The 25,712-nt window shown below is 33.6% G+C and overlaps 1 protein-coding gene and 1 long non-coding RNA gene across 6 annotated transcripts in view; one reads left to right on the forward strand and one right to left on the reverse strand.

Annotated features, from left to right (window-relative positions):
* The window catches only part of LOC126866607 (uncharacterized), an 86,703-nt gene extending 61,535 nt beyond the window's left edge, over positions 1 to 25,168 (forward strand). The window contains exon 3 of the long non-coding RNA XR_007689961.1: positions 18,744 to 25,168. This is a non-coding gene — a long non-coding RNA (uncharacterized LOC126866607). The remainder of the gene's footprint in view (positions 1 to 18,743) is intronic.
* LOC126866591 (uncharacterized) overlaps positions 1 to 25,712 on the reverse strand; it is a 210,347-nt gene that overhangs the window by 78,056 nt on the left and 106,579 nt on the right. The gene's annotated exons all lie outside the window — the stretch shown is intronic.

Genomic DNA, 25,712 nt, shown 5'->3' on the forward strand with positions numbered 1-25,712 from the left:
AAGTAGTTTCGAGAAAAACGCGTTTGAAGTTTTGAGACAAGTTTACTCGGACAACGTCTACCGTCTACTATTCATTTGTTCCGGCCAGACCGGAGCAGATGCCGCGTCACAAAAATGGCTGTAACACATAAAATAATTGAAATTTTGAAAAATCCTTTTAAGGGCATATTCTTGAATGTCTAAACTTTGGAAATATGAAAAAAAAATTTTCGATTTTTTCAAATTTCTAGACCGGAATACCCCCTTAAGAGTCGGTCTGGTACAGGCGTATTTTTGCCGGAAACAAAGCGTCTTGTGAACAAATTTTATTCTACACTTTCCACTTATTCTCGCGCGTAGGATCACCTTCTGTCGATTATTTAGCCCTGCCAAGTCTGGAAATAGCCACGTTCAAGTATACTTGACAAATGTTCAAACTCGATTGTCTCAAAAACTATGCCGAGAACGAACAAATTGTGTTCTACATATTTTTCTTCCTTTTCCACAAAAAGTCACGTCGTGGCAACTTTTGCATGTTATTCGATCGGAGCCTGTATGTAGCTGAGGCGCCTGTCTGGGTGATTGTCCTTTTATTTTAGGAAAGTCGCTAAAATAACAGAATCCCCTTCCGAGCTTGAGTCATCGTACTGAAGATCCCGCATGATGACTTCAGATGATCACTATGCGTTCGTAGGAAATTCATATGTATTTGTAACCAGACCCATAAGCAATCGTCCTATGCAATTAATATGTCGACAGATAAGGCAACTATGTTAAGTCTCAATTGGTATAATTGTTCAGCCAGCATAGATTCAGGCAGCTGCATTCAGAGAATAGCTTTCCATGTCACATTGGTTCTTGTATCTATTCCTTGTATCTGTATATTCTTTTTTAATTGCTATTCTAAAATCAAGCTTTTTCACAGTATCAATCAATCAATCAAGCTCATAGTGCACTGCTTCATTTCTGTTCTCTCGTTCGATGCAAAAGAATTCATAGAAATTTTAAAGAAATAGAAAGAATCTTAAATGTGAAGATAAATTTTAATAGCAATTTTAAGATGTAGTGTGTGCGTTGCCAAAATTCGTACTGAAAACTGCTACAACAAACTAAGAACTGTACGAACTGTACCCGTTTTACTGTGAACCCAAAAGAATTGCGGCAGATATTAGGTCTTTCCCATGGACGAAGAGCGTAAGAAAATTCCAACACGACTTATGGTTACGCTGCTCTTCAAATGCTTTGATTTGCCGAAGGAAGCGAACGTCTTGTTAGAAGAAAAGCCAATTTTCCTAGAGAACCACAACTGGATCATTACCAATTTCGAATTGGCAATTTGGCGTTTAGATTGAACATTCGCGAAGCCTGTGTGATCGAATCGGTGGTGCAATTTTCTGAAATGGAGCTCGTTTGTTGGTTTTGTCAGCAAAACTACGATAGCGTGAAGACACATCGTTAACACTGTGCGCCCCTTTAGCTGTAACTTTTATTATAAATTTTATTTTATCGCCCTTTTTTCTTATAAATATATTCATTTCCATTAATTCCGAATTTCTCTCAAAAGTTTGCCTCTGTCTCTTATGGTTTTATCTCCAAAGAATTGCCAAGGCGCTTGTAACTGTATCTCGTCACCAGTGGGAAGTAAAAAGAACATAGAAATATGTATAATGCATCGAGTAGACATAAACGATAGATTATCCAATGAGTTTTTCAAGTATTACAATTTATTTGCCTCTGTACAATATTGTTCGCAATACTTGCAACCAATTTAACATTAGAACTACCACATCAGTCAAATTGACTGATTTTACAATTTTATTTTAAAATTCCTATTTCATGTTATATTTTTTCTCCGCAATGATGTAATGACTTTCACAACGATAACTAAGAGAATAATATAATGAATTTTATTTTGTTTTTTATTTTACTCAAACTGGAAATAATTTTGTATCGAGGCTACTCATACCAATAGCAGTAAAAATGACTGACACTTGTCAAAGTATGAAAGGATCCTGCAATCTATTTATCGAGCCCCAATTAACCAGTTTCCTCGTTTTGTACAACTTGCCACGCGTTTTGAAAATTTTTACTGCGTATCATTCGATATGACGATATCAGTTATCAGGAGAATTCCGGATCGATCGCTAGATGCTAACGCTAGAAATACCACACCAGTCAAAATGACTGATTCTACAATTTTATAAATGTGTCAACCCTCGTTTAGGGATCCCAGATGGATTAACAATACCAAAAAAAGTAAATAAAGTAATAAATCCATAAATATAAAAATATTCTATTATTACGTATTTTTTAAACATCAGTCATTTTCACTGATTTTGGTAGAAATAGCTTCGCGTTAACTATCGATGGTTCTAGTGTTAAGTTACTGAAATTCGTAATCTACGTATTTGATATTTGCATAAAATTGAAAATAATAATGCGAAGTAGCAAAATCATAAAATATCGAAGTAATAATTTTATATTCTACAATAAAATTATATATTTTATCGCATCCCTTTGTCTTCTTCGCTATTCAGTGACTCGAAACGAAAGCTATCTCACGATAGTTATTTAAAATATGCTTGCAATTACTCGGCGTGGATATACAGATTTTTGACGCAAAAACAGCCATTACTGTTGAATATATATCTAACAACATTTCGTGTACATGCGAAACTAAATTGCCATTTCCCTTCACCTACATACGAAATTACGGTGTAACTACTTTTCGAAGCTATAGTCGATCTCGTTCGAATTTATCAAGCTCTCGTTTTAAGCTCACCAAGGTCTCATACCAAATAGATGACTTGCTAAAACGTAGAAGTTACATGTACGCCTATTTGTTAACTTAATCCTATTGCAAGTGATTTGACATTTCTACGAAACCTACGTTCGCATATGCTTTGTTTATGTTTGCACGTAAGTGCTACAAATTTGAAGGAAAAACCTTGTTGGAAAATTTTATTTCAGTAAAATGGACTGCATTTTAGAATTACAGCGTATTCAAAGAAAAAGGCGTGTCAATTTTGTTATAGAAAATTGCCAATGAGATTCCCTTCGTAAGTTTTATAGTATAAAGTATATATAGTATGTGATAATAACTTTGTATTATTTGCGCTAAATTTACGCACACTTTTGTTGCTCCATTAATCTCCTGTCTGCTACAACGTTCAAAGTGAATGAATTATACGAACAATTCATCTGCAACTATAATATTAGTAGACATAAACTGTTATGACATTTATCGCGAACGTTCATTAACCCTTTGCACTTTTATGTCGAGTGTGACTCGACATTAGTTTTTTATCTCAGGAGCTCCTTTTTCTAGTCTCACTCGATATTCTTGCGTATTCAAATCAATAGATGTTCTAGAAAATCAGGATTGCATCCTGGAAATTGTTTCAAGATATATCGTGCACTTAAAAATTACAAAATACAACAATAGTGTGTATAAAACTGGTATTTAAGTGAATTTCTTTCTTCCTTTATTTATTTAAATTATCTTATTTTTTTAGTTAAAGTAAATTGCAAATAAAACACTTGGAAGCGTTGACAGCTGCTGGTGACGAAATTGAAATAAAATTCCGAGTGCAAAGGGTTAAGGTAAATATGAAATTTTAAGGAGATCTGAACAAAGTTATTTTTTAAACAAATTATTTGAAAAACAGAGATCGACGTCTCTTTTGCGGCAGAGTTCCCCATTTTCAAGTTATTTTTCCACGAGTTTCCACTTCTGTTCTTATTATATTATACATTACGCTCTATTCCATCATTCACGTTCCAAGTGAGCGATTACCGCGAGTAGACAGGTCTTGGTAAACTAGCGAATATCTCTGCACCCGTGAATAATTGTAATTTGAAATAGTCGAGAATAATCTCAATGCTTGGCTTGACTCACAGTTCGGACACACGCGGCAAGATTTAAGACTTAAATGCACTGCATAAGTTATTTTTATCTCAGGATAGAACACGAATGTACCTAATATAGCAGCAACATCAGACTATCACTGGACTGTGGATTTTTATGCAAATTTATATTTTTCAAACGTAAACAAAAAATGGAATATAAACGTAGATTTGTTTCACCCATTAAAAATTATAACGAGTACTCTACTTTGAATATTTTATACATTTTGATATACTATACATATGTATACGTTCCGTATGTTTTTCCACTTTGCCAATGAATGCACCAACATTATAAACAAATTAATTCTATAAACTTTACCAATTGTATAAACAAATTAAACGTAATTATTTCAAATATATATAAAAAATATTTCTTTTTAATTCAAGTTTCAATACCATAAGAAACATGTAAGTAAAATATGAATAAAATAATATATACACAGCAAAACGGTGTAAGTTATCAATTTTAAAAAATGTAGATTGAAAATGGAAGGGTTAAAGAATTCCTTTTTTATTTTCTTTCCAGTTGACGTATTCTTTGCATACAGCTCAATGGAAATGATCAAGTAAACAATCACGTTTACCCATTCAATTTACGACTTAGTTCTCCGCAGGACCTGGTTCGAGCTGACTAAAACCGACCGCGGCTTAAACTAAACTGTTTATCTTGCAAATCAAATTATCGGTAACGTCGTGAATAATAACGATCCTGTTAATTAGACTACCCGTGATCTAATACGGAAAATCTTCTTTCAACGAACGAGAAGGATAAGAAACTTATATATTCGCAATGATTTCCTCGTAATCTCCTAAAATTAAAAATTAAGATAAAATAAAATTATTTGTAAAATAACATAGAAATTTTCGAAAGAAAAGATAATATTCATAGAAAATACAAACAAAACGAAGAATTTCCTAACGACACGAAAGCACAGTATCAAAAATAGCCGACAACAAATGACAGAATTAAAGAACTTGTATACCACAGTTACCATGTTCCTATTCGTATCAGGAGTCTAATAAATTTCGCTCGAAAAATTCCGCTTGAAATTCCGAGTATCGTTGATATTTCGCGAGAGGAACGATCCATTGTTTCCGAAAAGTCTGTGAAAAGAACTCGACGTCGGATTTAATCCCCTGGAGGGCGCTCCTCGGTAATTTTTTCTTTCTTTTTTTTTTCTTTTTTGAGGCGGTTTTACAGCGTTGTCTGGAGAAGTCTCTCCACGGAAGACTTTTTACGCTTCCATAATTAGTGCAACGCATTTCAGGTTCTCTTACGGAGAAGGATTCTGTCGATGTAGAAGCTGTAATTAACGTGAGAGCCGTTTGAATGCCTTTTCACGTTTTCGGAAGTACGCTGGTTTTGTGTTGCTACGTCCGTCTTCATGCAAGAACAAACGTTGAGATAACCGTATCGGGATAATCATCATACTGACGCTTATTTTTCCTTCTCTGTTCGCTCGCTTGAAGAAAACAGGAGAGTCGAGAACGCGGTCTCCGCCCCGGCAGCAACTTTTCTACCTGACAGATAACGTATCTCTGGTCGTGGGAATTCATGTTAATTAACAATTCGCTTAACGAGCTTGTTAACTTAGAAAAATACTCTGGAAAGATATGAAAGAAAAGTTAAGTAACAATACAATAGCCGGAGGTAGCTACGTATCTTGATAACGCAAAAACATCTTTTGTAGCTCGCATAATTTCTTTTTAATAAAATTTGATACGAACGCGTGTGAACGAAAGTTTCCAAAATTCTCTTAATTCATGGTTACTAATCATGCTGCTATTTCATACGCAGAATGGAAAATTTATATACGTTGAAAGAAATTTATTTTGTGTTGCTCTGGCACTCCAAAGTACCAGAATGATAGAAATTTTTTGGTTCATTCTATTACAAAATATATTCTTTTATGTACAGTATCATTTACTATAAAATGGATAAAAATAGCATTTTTTTAAATGATTAAAATATAACAGATATGACTTGCTTACTTATGTAATTAATTGTACCCTAATTAATTTCAAGTTACAGCTAATGTCAACGTTTCGAACATTTCGTATAGAGCAATTGACTGAATTTCATTTATCATTGTACTATGTCCAAACTTGTGTTACTATCGTTTCGTAATCGCTACTTTTATATTTTTTAAACCCATTAAGGCGACACGACGTTTGATTTTCTTTTAATCAATTCGTGTCATCAAACTTTGTCGATGGACATTATGATTATGAGAAGGAATTCTAAGAATTTGTTTAATACTATTTTAGTTATTGTTTCCGTTTAGACACTATCAATTATGCAACTTGAAGATTGTTTTATGTCTTCAATTTATAGAACGAGTGTCTGTAATATATTGTTTTAATATATTTTTGTACCTTGATAAAACGATAATTTACTTTATGTATTTAATGATGTTACGTTTATGCAATTTTAATCTCCCAGTACAGAATACAAAATGTCTATGTCGAAATGGATAGAGCCAAGCAGCAATATCAGAAACCATCTTCAATTTCAATTTACATAAGTATTTACATTTATTAATACTGTTAAATTTTCGTAATTATTATATTTGGATCTTTAATGCGTTAATAAATTCGCGATAAAGAATACAGAGCGATATTAAAATCGACAAAGTGAAAAAGCAATGTCACGAATTGCCTTCAATTTCAAATTACATTTGTTACATATATTTACATCTATTAATAATGTTACGTTTATGCAATTTTACGTATTCTTTCACTGTTTAGTTTTTAATGCGTTAATAAATTCGCGATAAAGAATACAGAGCGATATTAAAATCGACAGAGTGAAAAAGCAATGTCACATATTTCCTTCAATTTCAAATTACATTTGTTACATATATTTACATCTATTAATAATGTTACGTTTATGCAATTTTACGTATTCTTTCACTGCTTGGTTTTTAATGCGTTAATAAATTCGCAACAAAGAATACAGAGCGATATTAAAATCGGCAAAGTGAAAAAGCAATAGCAGAAACTGTATCCAATTGCAATTTACATTTATGCAATTTTGATATATTCCTACACTGCTTGCTGTCGAATATGTTGATAATCTTACAATACGGAATAAAAATCGATATTGAAATCGACAGAACGAAGAAGCAATAGTAATACTGTCTTCAATACTAATTTACATTTATTCATAACATTAAATTTCCGCAATTTTCATATCTGGATCTTTAATGCGCTAATAAATTAGCAATAAAGAATAAAAATCGATATTGAAATCGACAGAGCGAAGAAGCAATAGCAGTACTGTCTTTGATACCAATTTACCTAAGAATTTATATTTATTAATAACGTTAAATTTCCGCAATTTTTATATCTGGGTCTTTAATGCGTTAATAAATTAGCAATAAAGAATATAAATCGATATTGAAATCGACATAGCGAAGAAACAATAGCAGTACTGTCTTTAATACCAATTTACATTTATTAATAACGTTAAATTTCCGCAATCTTTACATCTGGATTTTTAATGCGTTAATAAATTAGCAATAAAGAATATAAATCGATATTGAAATCGACATAGCGAAGAAGCAATAGCAGTACTGTCTTCAATACCAATTTACATTTATTAATAACGTTAAATTTTCGCAATTTTTATATCTGGGTCTTTAATGCGTTAATAAATTAGCAATAAAGAATATAAATCGATATTGAAATCGACAGAGCGAGGAAGCAATAGCAGTACTGTCTTTGATACCAATTTACCTAAGAATTTATATTTATTAATAACGTTAAATTTCCGCAATTTTTATATCTGGGTCTTTAATGCGTTAATAAATTAGCAATAAAGAATAAAAATCGATATTGTAATCGACAGAGCGAAGAAACAATAGCAGTACTGTCTTTAATACCAATTTACATTTATTAATAACGTTAAATTTTCGCAATTTTTACATCTGGATTTTTAATGCGTTAATAAATTAGCAATAAAGAATAAAAATCGATATTAAAATCGACAGAGCGAAGAAGCAATAGCAGTATACTAATTCACATTTCTTCAATATCAATTTACATTTATTAATAACGTTAAATTTCCACAATTTTTACATTTGGATCTTTAAGCATTAATAAATTAGCAATAAAGAATACAGAGTGATATGAAAATCTACACAGTGGAAAAGCAATAGCAGAAATTATCTCCAATTTGAATTTACGTAAAAATTTAATAACGGGACTTATCGAGTGTCTCGGGAACCAGCCTTCTCTACATATTGCCGACTGTTTAATATTTTACGTGAGAACAGTATCGTTAGAGGAACAATAGGGCCTCTTCATCTTCCATTCAACCTCTTATTACTCGGCTTTGTGGACGGGTTTAATTAACAGTTACGCTACGCCCTGTTTCCGTATTTCTGCGTAGTCTGACGTTAACAAGATTCCTTACCGCCCCTTATGGAATACGTCTCTTTAATTGCACGGACAAGGATATTCCGGCCGCGTAAATGCCGGTAAATTTCGTTGTAGAATCCTCGACCGGGCGGAATCTCGGATCTTATCAGCCGAATAGCCATTATCCGATTTAATAATCGCGCTTACTCCACGTCGACTATACGTGGTGCGCGTAAATTGACACCCGTACAGCTTGTGGATCAGCTGGGTCTTTAAAATTCAATTACTCTTGATCAGCAACATCGCTACCAATGTAGGATAATACGCGGATGTTCGCTACGGACGTCCGCGCGAGGGTTCGTTTGCGAGCAAGATAACTCGATCACTATAAATGAGGACGATTTAATTTATTTGCCTCGTTGTCTACGTTCGCGCAAATTCTCGTCCAATTGCCTTCTGTATCAGCTAAAGAAATATTCTCGGAACACGCGTAACTTTTACGATATTGAAAAGCCTATTTTTGTTATTTGTTTATCTGTCGCTGAACGTCCGATTCGTAATATATTTAAATCTTGCTACTGTCGATCCGATAATTCAAACTCTCTACTTTTCTCATCATCTTACGATCGAAAATATAACGCCAGAGTATAACAAATGATTATTATGAAATATAAATATTGGTCGATACTTATGCAAATTCATATCTTTCTAGAAACAATGGTAAAAGCGAGATCTAAGTAGAAATTTGTCTCGCATTCTAAATATTCCTTTTTATAACAATTTGTCTAGACGTTTTGTCCTTAAACAAAATTGGTTTAACGATGTTGTAACTATAGTACGTAGACGTTTATCCAGCGGGAGGCTAATAATAATTGCATAAATGCAATTGCGTTAATTCTAAGTACAGTAAGTTATATACTATACTAAGTATAGTACTTCCGATATTTTCGATAATTCTGAACACTGTTGTAGTATTTATACCCGTATTTTACTATATAACATTCGATGAAGTGTAAAACTGATATTGTATTTTTCTAACATCAATAGTCGTTTATTTTCACATAATTATTGTTTCTTTCATTCATTTCTTTTCCCTTTTCAAATTATTCGATATACGGCACTGTAAATAGTTTGATGAGAGTACTTGATAGCTGACGAATAATTCCACTAGAAATTAGAATTTGATGACGATATTTCTGCACACTGTTGTAGTATTTATACCTGTATTTTACTATATAACATTCGATGAAGTGTAAAACTGATATTGTATTTTTCTAACATCAATAGTCGTTTATTTTCACATAATTATTGTTTCTTTCATTCATTTCTTTTCCCTTTTCAAAGTATTCGATATGCGGCGCTGTAAATAGTTTGATGAGAATATTTGATAGCTGACGAATAATTCCATTAGAAATTAGAATTTGATGACGATATTTCTGCACAATGTTGTAGTATTTATACCTGTATTTTACTATATAACATTCGATGAAGTGTAAAACTGATATTGTATTTTTCTAACATCAATAGTCGTTTATTTTCACATAATTATTGTTTCTTTCATTCATTTCTTTTCCCTTTTCAAAGTATTCGATATGCGGCGCTGTAAATAGTTTGATGAGAGTACTTGATAGCTGACGAATAATTCCACTAGAAATTAGAATTTGATGACGATATTTCTGCACACTGTTGTAGTATTTATACCTGTATTTTAATATATAACATTTGATGAAATGTAAAATTGGTATTATATTTTATTAACGTCAGAAGTCGTGAATAAAGAATTTCTTTTCCCTTTTCAAATTATTCGATATACGGCACTGTAAATAGTTTGATGAGAGTACTTGATAACTGACGAATAATTCTACTAGAAATTAGGAACGAGAGCTAACGCATAAATCAAATTCATTACATGTCATAAATTTCCTGTAAATGTTAAAGTGTCCTTTTCCTCTTTGAGAAATTGGCTAGCAAAAATTCTTTTGCTATCGGTTTCTATACCGCATAAAGTAGCAAATTAATTTAAAATATCACTGGCTGCATTGCTGGTAAAGATACTGCTCGTTAGCTCCCTTATATACGTAAGAAACCCACCACTCCATGTATATTTATAACACTAGAAATATACGATCGTTCCCCTATGGCTCGAAACTTCTTATTTCCGAGTTTGCTGCCATTTTTAGTCCTTTGACTATGTTGCTCACTACGCTCTTATTTTACATCATTCAATTCAGAAATAAAAATATGAAATACCGTAACGATTAAACGAAAAAATTGCAAAAATAATATGTTTCATCGAAAGATTATTTTATCAACATATCGTTAGATAGATCAGGAATTTGTCGCGCAATTTGGCCAATATTGTTGCGTGCCAAATTTTACAAACCACATGTCATGATTTAGCAATGCTAATAAATTCTATTATACGACAGCAGAGAGTTTAGCAAGGAAAAACGAATGGAATTGTACAAATAAATGTAACAAATTATAAATCGTCTCAATTTACGATTCGTTTCAATCGTTTGATTATAAAACTGCAAATTCGTGTTTTTATTAACATACTTGGAAAAAAAGTAGCAATAAATTTTATTACATTACAGGGGCAATTTTGATAAGAAAAAATTGTACAAACGCGTCTAACAAAATGCTAACCATTCGATTATCACGAGATTATAAAATTGCAAATTAATATTTTTACATACGAACATACTAGAAAGCTATTGGGTCATCCCATAAGCTCGTGCCGACTTTTGTGTATACATTTCATGTGTCGATTTATAAACATACGGCGATAAGGGACCAATGCACTTGAGCTTAGCTGATCGAGAACAGGCTAGAGCAGATTTTCGTGGGTATAAGATCGTAATATAGTGAACACAGTGACTTCTAACGGTAAAAAATCATGAGTGAAATGCGTATCCATTTTCGACATCTCGTGTTATATGAATTTCGGAAAGGAAGTTCTGTAACAATTGCCACGAAAAACATATGTGCTGTTTACGGAGAAAATGCGCTTTCATCTGGCACCTGTAGGAAGTGGTTCCAACGTTTTAGAGCTGGGAATTTCTGTTTAGAAGACGAGGAACGCTCCGGGCGTCCTCCTCAGACAGACGAAGATAAAATTCGGGATCTTGTTGAAAAATCACGAAGTTTGACAGTTCAAGAAACGTCAAATGTTCTGAAAATACCTAAGACAACGATTCATAGGTGTTTAAAAAAAATAACATATATAACCGCTCGAAAAACGGCACGAACTTATGGGATGACCTAATAGAAGCCAAGTAGAAAATTGGTTTTTCTGCCAAAAAGTACGAGTACTTGCGACATTTTGGATATTCTATATACAGGGTGAGTCACCGAAGAATTTAAACTGAAATATTTTCCATGTTATTAGTTATATCGAAAAATATCGAAAAATAAAAGTTGAACGGTTTCGATTCAAGGGGCGCGTGTTTTGATGTTATTATTCTTTCCGTAGGTGGGCGCGTGAAGGTCATATGGAGATCAGTTTGTTTTTTTTATATGCTTAATTTAGTAGATATTTTAACTTTCAGTTTCACAAACTTATCGTATGAAAGACAAGGAAAACAACTACAATTTTGCAAGCTAAAAATTAAAATATTCACTAAACTAATAGTTTTTCCACATATACAGCTTAATTAATTTTTAATAATTAATTAATTAAATAATTAATTAATTTTTTAATAATCAATGTGCTAAAAAATATATGCTTCCATTTGAAAAAGCAAAGTTGACCTCCGTATCACCTTTACGGGTCCACCTACGGAAAAACGAAAAACGCCAAAAATACTTCTTTCCAAGCCATTCAATTTCCATACGAAACATTTTTCCATACAACTAACCGTATCGAAAATACTTCAGCTTAAACTCTCACGCGACTCACCCTTATGCTACTTATACTTTCGCGTATTATTCGCATTCTCTGCATCTTTGCATCCTCAAATTAATTATTACTTAATAAACGATCGAACAAGAACATCCACAACACGCAACTGAAATTAATCGTACATTGATTTTTCACGCTCTCCGTTCAAAACTGCCAGCTATATTCACTTTTTCTTGTTATTTCTGATTACGCACAACGTATATGCATAACGTGCCTGAATAATCCGGCGCTTTTACGCAACCAGCCAGAGACATCAGGCCAATAATGAATTTATCAAAAGAACGTGACGAAATTGTACAGCCGCATTTGCGATCGAGTTCGGCGTGTCTCAACGTTTACGATCCACGGAAGCAATCATTTCGCCGCGTTGTTGTGACGATATCAGTGGATTGCAGCCATCCGCGCACGCCACTGCCATCGACCAAATACCAGTCCGCTAAAACCCGAATAAACAGTCGCGGCCATCGACGATTCTGTAATTTGGTCAACCTGTCCGACCGCTATTCGAACCATGTTGCGCTTTTAACGCAGAAGGTTGAATCGTACGCGAAGAACGCCGAGTGGATTTCGATGGTGAAATCTACGGAAAATTACGTACAGCGTGTGATGTTAAATTCACATCCATTTAATTGGAGAGCTCGCGGGAGAAAGGGTGGAAACGACGAAATGTCCGATTCGAGGAAATTGCGGATAAAATTATATTTTAACGCAGAAATCTGTATTCGCATATTCGAACGCTTAGGGTATGTTATATTAACAGGCTGCACATGTTTGTACAGATTTATGTTTGTACAAATGCAACCAAAGAGATAAAAATGAGATCTTTATGCGATAACTAGTACATTGCTTTGGATATTTTAAACCCGCCAGTTTACTTTTGCATAAATGCACAAACAGCCGAAATCTGTTAAACAGAAACGTAAAGACTCGGAAATTTCAAATATGAATTTATAACGAAAATAAATTCTCGTATTCCTTTTCAATTCATTTTGAATTCTAGCTAATTTTGCGTATAGGAAAGACGTATCCATTTGCATTGATTCCTTCAACTTTCACCAAATGTTATTCGAAATAAGATTTAGTTCTCTACTTGAGAAGCTTTTTCTATTATAATGTACTATTATACTGTACGTCTATAGAATACTATGGATCTATCTGTTTATTTGTTGTACTTATACTGAACTGTATCTAGATACCATTCAGAAGTAAATGTATTTATGAATGCACATGTATACAAGCTATTATGACCTTTGGCCTTTCCACTGACGCTTTTCATTTTTTCTCAAATTCTTGTGAAGATATATATAAACAGTGCTCATAACCATGCACGAGTTCTATATTGCTTAATATCCACATATTATTGTATAGTACGTGTATATGAAAGAAATAAGTAGTCAAATAGTTTGCAAAATCTGAGAGTAAATCCATGTGATCATAATACATTTAATTTGCAACGTTTTTCAATCAATTTATATCATTAAATTCGCTGAATGCTTTCCCCCTACTATTTTCCCGTTTTACTATTTTATATTGACTTTACGATTTTATAAAATTTTTATATCTTCGACTCGTTAAAAAAGCGGAGATTTCTTGTTCTAACGCATTTTTCTACTTCGAATAACGTAGTTAATAATTCAGTCATAAATATCGTTATATATAAGTAATTAATTAACGAATGACCGACGTTCATATCGCGTATCCAATTACTTTGATATCCAATTAAATTATTGACTGTTTCCAAAGCAATTTAGCGTAGCTATTGTACATCTACGAATTAATTGCGATGAAATATCAAGTTTCGCCACAAGGGCTCGACGAATGTTTATTGATTTTCGCGGACCTTCCCAAAACGATTTTGATAGAACTTCGTTTATGCGCACAAGGTCCATTTATTTGAATGAAATTTTAGTTGGTATCCGATTAAACGATTTCCTGCTGATTGAATCCACTTGTCTAAACTCCTATTACACATATGAAGCCTAGTTACATGAATTGCTTGCCCTCCGTCAAGTTCGTATAAACTAGCAGTAATTCTGCTGTAACTGCCCAACGTACTATCCGCGTATTATACTTAATTTCGTCCGGCCATATCCTTTATCTGTTATTTTCTATATCACAGAAACTCATATAGTATTCATACATTTCTGTGTACATTTACTTCCCGGCTTGAGTAAAAATTCCATTCCCGGTTTCGTCTGAGCACCAATATAAATGCGAATATTATAGCCACGCTTTCGGACTCTAACATATAGTGGATAATCGTGCAAGAATGCCGCACGAGAAGTAATATTACGACACAAAGTTACGACGATATACGAATGAAAATTATACAGGGTATCTCACTATTTTTCGACCAAACGGTGTTAATACATAGGTGAAGATGAGGAAAAACTGTCATATAAACATACGTCGTTGGAAGCTTCGTTAAACAATCATAACAAACGATAAACGAGCAGTAAACAGTAAAGAACGTGCCACTATCGCATAGTGTTTTCCTAGCTGTGTGCAAAAATATAAATTATATAAATTGTATGATATTAAATTGTAAAAATGTAAATTTGCTTAAAAATCCGCAGTCTGTGCATTATCTTTCAAGAATAAATAATAATAAATCCACGAAGTTCTGTATAAAACTGATAGAATAACCAATGCTATCAATGTTTAGTCGTAAAGCCAGCTTTTTGCTGTCTGACCATCGCTACTCTTCTATTGAAGAAACAGAAGATTCGACTTGTCACGTTTCTCCACTAGTCTTCCTGCGCTTTTAGTGGGGGGAAAAATTGGAAAAAAGAGGGGAAAAAGCAAAGAGGAAGAAAATACACACGTCACGCTTCACTGAAATGAAGCCAGCATGGAGACAAGAGCGTCTGTCTGCATCCTGGTAGCATCGCTTCCAGGATAGACGTGTTTTGTCGACGCTGAATGCGCCAGGGAAAACGAAGAAACACTCTGAAAAATGAGATTTCTGTAAAGAGAAAGGAGTGAAAAGCAGACGTAGGCTGGCGTTGCGATGGAGACAAGGCAAGAGCCAGCTGCGCTAGCGAGTATTGGTTCGGAGGCGAACTCTAGTCCTTGAGACGTGTCATCCTTTTCAGGATTCAGATAGGGCGCAGATACGCGCACGCCGATGAATGCAACTGGTATACGCGAGGGCGCGGCTCGTTTGGATCGGGAAATGCTCAGACAGAGGCGCAATCCAATCGGATAGAAATTAAGAGAGTGGAAGCTGAGCGCGATTCGGCTCGAGCTTAAAGCGAGAGAGACTTGGCTATCCCTTGGACAGTTGGAGTTGAAGTTGGCGATCGCAGAAAACCGAACAGTGTTCGTTTGTCTGTGATTTGGTCAGCTGAAATTTTCGCCTAACTATATTTAAAAAAAAAGCTACCAAATGAAAATATTTAAAAACTGATAATTTCTTTGGACGTATTTGGGTGGACAACCTTGAACAGATCATGGACGATCATATCCCACATAAACGTTAACGAAAAAGTTCATGTGGCTGTGATGTCGTTTTTTTTTTATTTTTATTCGCTAATAATTGTTTTTTCAAAGGTGGACAAATTAAAATTCTGGCTGGACAAACACGAACGAATCGTGGACGATCATATTCTACATAAAAAACAGTGAAAACGTTCATAGGGTGGTGATGTTACATATTTTTTAATTTTTATCTGTTGCTTGTTTTTTTTTCTTTTTGTTTTTAAGGGTGGACAAATGGAAATTTTGGTTGGACAAATATGCACAAACGAATATTGTTTGGATTTTTAAAAAAAATCTCAGGGTGACAACTTCACTCAGCGTTTTTGTCCGCCGTTGTATTATACCTGAATCGAATTTAATCCTGAAATGGATACGAGAAACTAGTGAAATCGGAAAGATCCCTTTCATGGACGTCGTTTAAAACGGCCATGCCGCGATATCTCGTTCCAACTGATCGAAATCCTGGAGAATTCAGTGTAATCTCTGATGTTTATGGACCTATTCAGCGATTCTCGCCATTGTACGTCGTAAAATTGACATAAAAGTTGCACGCTGCCCATATTTTAGGATCGCTAATTATGCAAATTGGTGTATTCGCCACGGACAGAAATGCACGTCAAGCGTTCGGTTTGACGATCCCTGAGATTTGACTCTCGAGCGAACTACTTGAAGAAAGTCCATGATTATCGAAATGGTATAGTAAAAGCTGGAAAAAATATATAGCGTGTTCCGATAATTTCTAGCACCTTGGACGTGTGACTTATTTTTAGAGACGTGGAATTTGTAAATAATATGGCACAGTAATATTTTTGTAGATAGAAGTAGTTACAGGTAGAGGATTTTCAGAGATGTCAAAGTTATTCCACTTTTTTTCAAGTTATATTATGTAGATATTAATCATTTTATACGTAGAGAGGCAGCAAAAAGAGAGTTTAAAGAGTAAAACGGGAAAACTGTCGTAATATGGGGAAGCTGAAATACAATTGACAAGAGAAATCGAGCTTCCCTTATCCGAGCTAACAGCGAAACAAAATTGTGTGGAAAATAGAATTTTAGGATAGCAGAACAATCACTTTCCCAATATGAAATTTCATTTGTTCAAATATAGATTAAGATCGATTGACAGTTTCTTTAAATATATATGGGTCACATATGTTTTTGGTTATTAACTCATGCGATTCTTTCAAGATCAATACCTACATAGTATGTTGGATTATCGTAAGAGCGAATGTGTGGTGTGTGACTGCAAAAATGTAATTTTATATTATGCAAATGTTTCTCGGTACATGGATTGTATTATTAGTAGGAGGGAGACACGACAACCATTTATTTAGTATGAGCGGAGAGCGATTTCCTGATTTTTTTTTTTTTTTCTTTGGTTAGTTACATCTCAGTTTTTGGAGAGTAAATCAGACGAGAAATATGTTAAATTAAATTTAATTTATTACCTTGAACCAGTATACAGTTACATTCTTTTTCTGCTTCGAACCATAGAAGCTCCTTTACGAATGCAACGAATGCTTGGCCACGAGAAGGCACCTTTTCGTTACCACTTTCGTTTGTTCCTTCCATTTGTATAAAACCGTCGTTATGTTCATCCTTATCGCGATGAAATCGTTTCATTACGTCAGTATGTTTAAGGTTTCTTCCATTGCCAGTATCGGAGAAATCTACGTGTTCTGCATAATTTTCAATATTATCTTTTTGTTCTTGTAATGTCTGTGAATGTGGTTCCTCCAACACCATGTGTTTCTGCCAATCCTGTTGCATTTACGCTTCCAATTTTTCCAATTATACGCGAATTTGTTTCGATTGTTACAACGCTATACTTGTTACTATACTCGATCGAATAAAGGAAAAAATACATTGTATATGAACAGTACAATTGACATAATTACAGTTAGCGTAATATAATATTAACATATATTAATTTACAATACAATATTAATTAATAAGATATGCACATATTTGAGGCGTTCGGATATTAAGGTATTCGGACGATGTATGTTCGGATATTAGGATATTTGGATAATGGGTGTTCGGATATTAAGGTATTCGGATATTAAGGTATTCGGATAAGGCGAGCTCTACTGTACAATATAATTGTACATCCTACAACAGGCAAAGAAATGTTTAATACAAATTTTACTTACACTCGTATAGACAAATCTCAGCTTTAAACTTTCTTCTACTCATCGATATATTTATCGCTGCGTTTATCAGCCAAGAGCAATTACAAATTCAACAGCAAGTGGTAACGGTCAGAAGTTTTTTTTTTTTTTTTTTTTTAGTGATTCCTTACGTGAATAAATTTTCTAAATCGTTTAAATACGTTTGCAAAGAGCGCGATATCCTGTTTTATCTGATGGAGTATTTTATTAAACGTGTATCTTATTGGGTTGGCAACTAAGTGAGTAAGTATTTGAATTTATTTCTATAAAACACTTTACAACCACGTGAATATCGTATTGAAGACACGAGCATCATGATTTTATCACTATAGTTTGAAACAAGGCAGAAACTTTAAAATATTGAAATATATACATAAATATACATGTATACATATAAGATATATTTACTTGTAGTGAACATTCTGCAGTTTTTATGTGTATTTCCGAATTGATTGAGGTATTTGTCGAAGTGGGTCTCACTTCTAGGAAAACTCTACATCTTCTCTAGTGTTTAGTTTTTTTTTTTTTATTTGGAAGTAGTTTACAATCAATTCTCATTGAGAATTATAAGTAAATTATTCCGGCGTGGTATTATAACGTGAACAATAAATGATTATCGTATGTTTGGTTCTAGCTGAATCTAATGTTTAAATCTAGAGGGTAATGTGTTTTTAGCCTGCGGATCTGATCCGTCGTGTCGAGTAATTGAGTAACTAGTAGATTTTGGTGGTTGTTAGTTCATATGTTATATCTATTACTGAATTTGGATATTTCTTCTTTAACTGTTGGTATCTTAAGGTCGCGACGTATTGTTTCATTGGTAACATACCAAGGTGCATCTATTAAGGATCTTAGACTTTTTGACAGGAATCGTTGAAGAATTTCTATGTTGCAATTACTCGCTATTCTCCATAGTTGGATCCCATAGATTCAAACAGGTTTTAATATGGGTGTTTAGTTTTTGGCACAACGATTCTCTTTACAGCGGCTTCTTTCGTGTCTATCATATGTTGGCAACTAAGTGATTGCGGATTTTGTCATTAGGTGGTATTGACAAAATCCGCAACCACTTAGTTGCCAATCCCATACTTTCAAACATAGTTATGAATAAAATGTCTGGTCTACAGTGTGACAAGAAAGGAAAGCTAAATTTGTGACACGCGAAGCGAAATTAAAAACACAAGTGTTCGCTTTGATATTACACTGAACAAGTTATCTGCAATCATTTCTATTTTACGTCGAAAACGAAGATCGAAGAGATACTTTTACCAACGTTGTAAGCTCGGAACAACAAGCGGCAATTTTTTGTCGCGTTCTGCTTCTATTGTAAATAACCGTGCAGTGCAAATGTTCTCAGTCACGCACATTTTGCTCGTGCGTACCAACAAATGCGAATCGACAGCGCCCTGTCGAATTATTAATATCGTATCGTTAAAATTAAAATCGATTTCGAAAAATACGATCTTTGTACGCCCACATACTACCCTCGTTTATAGACAAAGCGTATTATTTACAAATTCGCCTTTGAAAATCCCACTAGAATTACCTTAATTAATTGGTAATTAATCGCTTTGAGAATTGGAAATCAGATACAGTAGAATGTACAGTTTACATTACATTAACATTACAGTAATATTACAGTAACATTATGGTTGGCTTGAAAATGAATTTTAAAAGAAGAATTTTTGTACATGCGTGTATTTGCAAATTGAACTTTTTATTCTGTTCAATATCGAATGTCAAAGTACGTAATTCTTTTCTTAACAAACTCATTCGAAGATCGTTTGCATTTTATAAGGATTAAATTAATGGAATATCGTTCATTTGTAGTTTTATTTGACTTGCAGTAAGCATCGGTTTACGGAGAAAATGTGTTGACAAATTCGACTTTGGAATGTGCAACTAATTACTAATTACTAAACCACGGACATTTATACATTTTTGAGAAATGAAAAATCCCACAAATCTACAGACTGCAGATAATATGCAAAAATATATTTAAATATATATAATATTAAAAATAGAACGCTTACTGTGATATTTAGTAGACGAAATAAATTTCTATTCACGTTCAATTCCATTCAAATTATGTTTACAAGGATAGAAATTTGCATGGAACATCCGTAGTCTATTAATTACTTAGAGAATAATACGATAATCAAGTGGACCAGATGCATCGATCATCCGACAGTTTGCCTAAACAGGAAAGTTATGACCTATAGTACTACATTTATTTCGAATTGGCACGATTGTTGCTGATCTGCGAAACAAAACGTGCAGAAACTTAGCAACTACCCTTGTTCTCCTGACACAATCCAAAGACTTCGCTAACTACCCTTGGCAGACTTTCAGTTTAAACATTGATGCATTTAGCGAAGAAATTAATCTTCCAACGATTGCTAACTCTGCTTTCAGAACGAGACATCCTGCTAAAGTTCAGGAAAGAATGTCACTTTTCGCTGCTACTTTATCACCATATTGTGTTATTAACTTTATCCAATTAGTTGTATTATTTTTTTTTGCTATCCGCAATTGATATTGTATGTTTGTGCAACGAAAATCTAACATATTTTTATAGCTATCTGTGTAATCATCTTTTCACTAAAATCTTCGTAAAATCGTTACATATTATCTGGTCGAATTCTAGCAATTCTGTAAACGTGTTTTCGTAATTGTATTTTTATTAGGTTGTCCGGAAAGTTTCTTTCGTTTCATAAGATGATAATAGATGAACAAAAATTTCTATTTTATATTATTTTATTGAATTAGGTGTGATCCATTTCGTTCTATTTCTATTATTATGTTCGTGCATAATTCAATAAACTAATATAAAACGAAGAACATTGTGCGTCTATTATTTCCTTATAAAACGAAAGAAACATTTCGGACAACCTAATATTACAATCTTCATTGCATTCTAGTGTAACATGATTCAAGAACTGTTTTGGTTACATCCAAAAATCGTTAGATTTCGAAGACTCAAAGGTACAGAATTTATTCATATTTTTGCATATATCTGATGAGCTTTTTAATTATATCACTAGGAATATTTTCATGTTTCCAAACGATTTTCCTATTTACCACGTCACTTTATACTCTTTTCGTCTTCTCTGTCGTCTAGGTCATTTAAAATTATTTGAAACGTATGACGTATCCCAACATCTCAAAAACCTGGTAAAATCCAGCAAAAGCTTCCAGAGAATTGAAACTTATTGTTCTAGACTTTCAGAAATGCACTATTTTTTCAGCTTTAGAGAACCAACAATTGTAATGGATGAATGAACGTTGATATTTTCATGAAAAGTGTTGTAGCAATTTGATATAACACGATGCAGAAGCCAATTGTTAAACAGCCAAGTAATGACAAATCTATAATTTATCTAAAATATATTTACAAAATAAATGTATAATAGGTTTCCTCTGTGATAAATACAAAACTCATGCGATAAACACTATCGACTTTTAAAGTTTAGCATAAGATGAAAAGATCACAATAAGATTTACAAGTACAGTGATTATAATATCGACGCATATCGCATTTCTATTGAGTTTTATGTTCCATCTGCATGGCATCACATTTTTGCAGCCTTGTGAGGATATTGCTAGATATCACACAATTTAATGTACTTGGGCCTAATTGATTAGTATGTGATGCTATACACTGGCGTGGTGATACTCTTTGCAGCCACTGTATCTACAGAATATCGGGTTTTAATACTTCCGTGCAATTATTTCCTCAACTATTCGCTATCGAGAAAATGTTGCAAATGAAGCACCGTCTGTTCCAAAGTGGATTACGGATGGCTGCCAATAAATTACTGGAACAAGTTTCTAGGGGTTGGAACTATTCAGGGTCAGAACGAACCAATATATTGATTGGCAAAGTTGTCCCCTGGAATACGCAAGATAAAGAACAATTTCTAGGCAGTTAGCGAAAAGAGGTTTTAAACGTTAACCCTTGGCACTCTGAATTTTATTTCAATTTCGTTACCAGCAGCTGCCGAAGCTTTCAAGTGTTTTGTTTGAAATTTACTTTAACTAAAAAATAGGACAATTTAAATAAATAAAGGAAGAAAGAAATTCACTTAAACATCAGTTTTATTCACACTATTGTTGTATTTTGTAATTTTTAAGCGTACGATATATCTTGAAATAATTTCCAGGATACAATCCTGGTTTTCTTTCGCACGTTTTACAAAAAAGGTGGGACAGAAAGAATGTCGAGTTGGAATCGAGAAAGGAGCTCCTGAGATAAAAACTGATAAAAACCAACATAGGAGTGCAAAGGGTTAACAAATAACGTTGAACTATTATTGACTGGTCGAAGGGCCAATGTATTTTTTACAAATTAGCGTATTCATTTTTGCAAAAAATGTCATTTTCATGTTTAGCTCGATAGAAATATATTTAAAATCCTAGAGAAATTTCAATAGGATATTTTCCTCGAAACAGGGTAGGTTCTACTGTGTCCATTTTTAAATTTGTCGTAATATATTAAATATATTATAACGTATTATAATCTTATTAATAACATATATCGATGAGATATTAATAAAAAATTGACAAATTCGTTTATATAATTTCACATCATAATACAAGACAAAACTAAAGATACAGCAAAAGAATGCTTTTTTTCGAAACCTGGAAACAATGGACATTTCTCCTAAAATTGTGTTTTCGCCTGTGAAGAAATATAGACTCAACGTTAATTCTGTTACGTTTTCATTCAACGTTTAGTGGACCTTTTTCTACTTTTAATTGCTTCTACTAATTCGTTAGGTATTTTATTTTTTTTTTTTTTCTAAGTAGCACGATAGTTTCTAAGGTAACTTCTGATCGCAAATTTTTCTCGCTAGAATTCCCCACAGGTTCTCTATCGGATCAGGAATGGATGTTGGCCATCGTAATAATTCTACCCGGAAATGTTGAAACTAGTTTTTCCTAGCAGCGGCTGTACGAGTAGCCGCTGAAGTCTCGTTGAAAAATTGTCTTTTATCTTCTATTTCGGCTACGAAAGGCAATAATTCGCCATGTAACATCTCCTGATATCCCATAGCGTCTAATTTATTTATTTACAAAAATAATTTCACTTAACGTATCCAGATACGATCGATGATTTCTCAAAAATGTTGAAGAAATAATGCGAAAAAAATATGTTTGAGTCTACGATTATTCACAGTGTTGTATTTAAACATATAGATATATGTTTAAATACAATTAATTAATTAATTAATTAATGTTTATAGATTTGTTTAATAATCCCATCTTTGTAAACATGGCTGAAAAACAGTGTACAAGAACGATATACATTATTTTGCTAATATTTCAGCAACATATATATGTCGAAGATGAAAGGAAAGCCGAAGCCTTTCCTTGGAAATTTTGGGAACATCCTCTAGTACTCTAGCCTAGATTTCATCATAGCTGTAATTGTTCGAGATTTGTGATAGCGAGATTGGGTTCGAGGTGACAATTGGTCGCCGAACGTAGCCATGGTCACGGGATGGACGTTTTGTCTAACGAAGGTCTGGAGTGGCTGTATGGGTTTTCCGAGAAATATGGTTGTGGCGGCATGCGGCCTCGGGAGCGGGCCTAGCTACGTGTGATGTTGCCTCGGAGGTGCCGATACAATGGGACATACATTGTATTAATAATCAAACTTCAGGCAGAAACTGCCTAGCAACGGCGTTTGGAACTTTCTCGATGCTTCCAACGAGTGTGTATCAAACTCCAGGCAGAAACTGCCTAGCAACGGCGTTTGGAACCTTCTCGATGCTCCAAACGAGTGTAGAAAACAAATGCAATCGTACAGCGAGAAAAATCTCCACGAGGTTGGCATTCGTGCGATCGCCCTGGAGAGTGACACATCGAGCATTTTCAACAATCGTATTTCTGTGCCTAAGATTAGTTTACGCTTAGTAAAGAGTTATCCCGTTGACCGTGGATTTGTTTGAACCCAAAAACATTGTTAATAGCGTTCATTAAACTTATTATTCGTAAATCATACTATTCATTAAACTTACTATTCGTTAAACTTGTTATTCATTAGACTTATTATTTGTTAAACCTATTATTCGTACAATTTATTATTCACTAACTTTATTATTCGTCAAACTTACTATTCATTAGACTTATTATTTGTTAAGCTTTGCGATAGTCTTGTATATACGTGTAAATATAATCTCGGCTTTGTGAAAGGATGGCTAATTCACGTGAAGAGTTGTTACGCGAAAATTCCAATCATAACCCGACATATATATCAATGCAGCGTTTTGCTTAAATTTGTCGAGCCGTATATTCCACAGAAATATCTCAAATGCAAAGAAATATGTTACGCGTGTGCAACGTGTGCATGTTATCAGAGATTAATAGCTACATACATCAGTGATTTCTGTGAGAAAGTTCATAGACCTGCTATCACGCGTAAGTCTTGATTGAACGATTTCGAGGAAGAAACATTCGACCTTCGATCCTAATAAATCACAGTTAAACGTTTACGGTGCGGATTCTCGTCGAGAGGATACGATCACGCAGTGAGAAACCGAATCCGGAGCTGTACAATTTAGATAAATTGTCTGGGTGGGCGCACAGGGGAGAACACGTGCGACCTCTAACACTGGCATTGCAATCTGCCCGCTGTAACTCATGCTTTGTACAAGCACCTACTTCACCAACCTGTGAATATAGAATTCCTTTTCTTTTCTTTTTCTTCTTTTTTCTTTTCTTTTTTTAACCGTTCGCGTTCTATCATGAGAAATCCATCGAGACCGCGAAATTCTATTTATCGAAAACGTGACCAGCTTGCAACACAGCGAACGGAAGAATAGAAGAACTAGCTTACTTTGGTTTTATTACATAATTCTCCGTTATCCGATAGTTTTACGTAACAGTTTCAACGATTTGTTTAATGTTTCTCCTAATCGCTAGATTTTTTTACATTTTTTATTGTACGTGTATATACTGCATTGGGAAATTAAGTTTGATTGACATAATTGATTTAAATAATTTGATAATTTCAATGTGTCATATTTCTCTATTGATTAATTCAACATTGCTAATAAGAATAATTTCTCATATTTCTGTATTAATTAACCATTTAATGTCAACCGCAATGTCTCATATTTCTCTAGTAATTCATTCAATAACCTTGATGATAACAATAATTACTCGTATCTCTGTTACAGTTAACTATTCAATGTTAGTAACAATATCTCATATTTCTCTATTTATTAATTCAATAACTTTGATGCGAACAACGACAATTCCTTATATTTCTGTATCAATTAACTCAATACCTTCAACAGTAAAAATATTTCATCTTCCTCTATCGATGATGTATCATATTCGAGGAATGAAAATATATTCTGCTAACATACAAAAACAAAATGGGTTTCATAGCCATTTGTCTCGCGTTTCTCTATTGATTAATTCGAATTCGATAACTTTGGTACCAACAACAATTCCCCATATTTCTCTATCAATTAACTCAACACCTTCAACAGTAAAAATATTTCATCTTCCTCTATCGATGATGTATCATATTCGAGGAATGAAAATATATTCTGCAAACATAAAAGAACAAAATGGGTTTCATACCCATTTGTCTCGCGTTTCTCTATTGATTAATTCGAATTTGATAACTTTGGTACCAACAACAATTCCCCATATTTCTGTATCAATTAACTCAATACCTTCAACAGTAAAAATATTTCATCTTCTTCTATCGATGATGTATCATATTCGAGAAATGAAAATATATTCTGCTAACATACAAAAACAGAATGGGTTTCATAGCCATTTGTCTCGCGTTTCTCTATTGATTAATTCGAATTCGATAACTTTGGTACCAACAACAATTCCCCATATTTCTGTATCAATTAACTCAATACCTTCAACAGTAAAAATAT

The sequence above is a fragment of the Bombus huntii genome, chromosome 6 (genome assembly GCF_024542735.1).
Source record: "Bombus huntii isolate Logan2020A chromosome 6, iyBomHunt1.1, whole genome shotgun sequence".
In the NCBI taxonomy this organism is placed as follows: domain Eukaryota; kingdom Metazoa; phylum Arthropoda; class Insecta; order Hymenoptera; family Apidae; genus Bombus; species Bombus huntii.